The 2,241-nt window shown below is 45.4% G+C and overlaps 1 non-coding gene across 1 annotated transcript; it reads left to right on the top strand.

Annotated features, from left to right (window-relative positions):
- Positions 1-243: 243 nt before the first annotated feature.
- Positions 244-406, top strand: LOC118666639. Its single transcript, XR_004970999.1, has one exon. It is a non-coding gene; the product is annotated as a U1 spliceosomal RNA (small nuclear RNA).
- The last annotated feature ends 1,835 nt before the right edge of the window (positions 407-2,241 follow it).

Below are 2,241 nucleotides of genomic sequence, written 5' to 3'. Positions count from 1 at the left end.
TGTAATAATCACAAGGTTATACAACCATCACCACTAATTCCAAGACATTTTCATCGCCCTACAAAGAAACCCCACACCCGTTAGCAGTCACTCCCATTCTTCCCTCCCTCCAGCTCCTGGCAGCCACTAATCCACTTTCTGTCTCTATATATTTGCCTATTCTGGGCTTTTCTTATAAATGAGATGATACAATATGTGGCCTTTCATGTCTGGCTTTTAATTTACTTTAAAATTTGTATTTACGTACTTACCTGGCAGGGGAGATACCATGATCATGAAGGTGGTTTTCCCAAGGCAAGGCTTGTCTATTGCACTCCAGATGTGCTGACTCCTACCATGTCCTCAATGTGGGAAACCTGACTGCATAATTTGTGGTCGGGAGGGACTGTGTTCACGCTCTCCCCTGAAAGACAAATTTATTTCCATACAGTAAAATGCACTTCGATATACAGTTTTGAGTTTTGACAATGTACAGAGTCCTGTAACCACCATCACAATCAAGATATCAAACAGTTCCTGTTACCTCGTGCTACTCCTTTGTAGTCACTTGTCCCTCACCCACCCTAATCTGTCTTCCTATACCTTTGCCTTTTCCAAAGTGACCTATAAGCGGAATCAAATAATATGTAGACTCTCAAGTCTGACTTCTTTCACTTAGAATGGTGCATTGGAGATTCATCTTCATTGTTGCCTTCATCAGCAGCTCCTTTTTCATTGTCAAGTACCGTAGTATTCCACTGTATGGCTGCATCTCGGGTTGCTTATCCACTCACCAGTTGAAGGATACTTGGGGTATTTCCAGTTTGGGGCAGTTACAAAGAAAGCCTTTATAGTCATTCACATACAGGCTTTTGTGTAAACATAAGTTTGCATTTCTCTTGGGTAAATAGTGGGATTGATGGGACATATAATAAGTGCATGTTTCATTTTATAAGAAACTGCTAATCTGTTTCCCAAAGTATCCATACCATTTTGCATGCCTAGTTCTAGTTGCTCTGTTTTTGGTATGGTCTGTTTGTTTGTTTGCCATTCTAATAAGTGTTAGAAAAAGAATTCAAAATTTGTTTAAAATAACACATATAGTAAGCAGCAGAGCTAATATTTAATTGTAATCTATCTGTCTCCAAAATCCTTTTTTTTTCTGCACAAACTGCTCCTTAAACCATTCATTTACACCAATAGCCCAAACTTGAGACTTGGCTTCTCGCCTTCCTCCCCAACAACATGAGTTCCAGCACCCACGCCAGCTTCTCCACCAACTATTGGACTCTGGGCTCCATGCAGTCGCCCAGCCACTAGGCCTGGCTAGCCAGCAGCATGGCCAGTGTCTATGCAAGCTCAGGCTCCCAGATCTCTGTCCCACTCCACCAGCATCTGGGTCAATTGGTGGTTCAGGGGTCCAGAGGGCATATAGGGGGCATCCAGAGAGAGACTATGCAATGCCGGAATGACCATCTAAGTTCTATCTGGAGAGGGTGAGAAGCCTGGAGGCTGATAATCGGGACCGAAGAGCAAAATGCAGGAACACCTAGAGAAGAAGGGGCCCCAGGTCAGAGGCTGGAAGCATTATTTCAAAGACCATCTAGGACAAGCATGTCAAACTCTTGACCCGTGGGCCGCATGCCCTGTTTCTTTGGCCCGTGTTAGCCTTTGAGTTTGACATGCTTGATCTAGGACCTGAGGGCTCAGATCTTTGCAAGTTCTGCAGACAATGCCTGCATTATTCTGCAGATTGACAATGCCTGTCTTGCTGCTGAAGACCTCAGACTCAAGTATGAGATGGAGCTGGCCATGCAACAGTCTGTGGAGAGTGACATCAATGGGCTCCAAAAGGTACCGATGACATCGATATCACTTGGCTACAGCTGGACACAGAGATTGAGGCTGTCAAGGGGAACTAGTCTTCATGAAGAAGAATCACAACGAGGAAGAAACTGGTCTACATACCATGTCAGATTATAACTCTACACATCCACAAGCAACACACTCAAGGGGAAGACTCAGTGAGCACCAAAGCCCCACTGAAGCAAGTCCTGCTCCATAGGGTGTCTCCTGCACAGCGGTACATCCACTTAGGTCTCAGCTGGTCCTCACAGCCAATTGGCCTGGAGATCAGTTCCTCCCAGTGATGCCAACAGGAATCAAGGCTCAATTACAACAAGATTGTGCACACAGGGGCACACCTAGAGTGCCCAGCTCAGGTGCTGGGGAGGCTGAGCCACTGGGTCCTACAGGACACCA

The sequence above is a fragment of the Myotis myotis genome, unplaced genomic scaffold (genome assembly GCF_014108235.1).
Source record: "Myotis myotis isolate mMyoMyo1 unplaced genomic scaffold, mMyoMyo1.p scaffold_m19_p_11, whole genome shotgun sequence".
In the NCBI taxonomy this organism is placed as follows: Eukaryota; Metazoa; Chordata; class Mammalia; order Chiroptera; family Vespertilionidae; genus Myotis; species Myotis myotis.
This window is presented reverse-complemented; position numbering and strand designations above follow the sequence as displayed.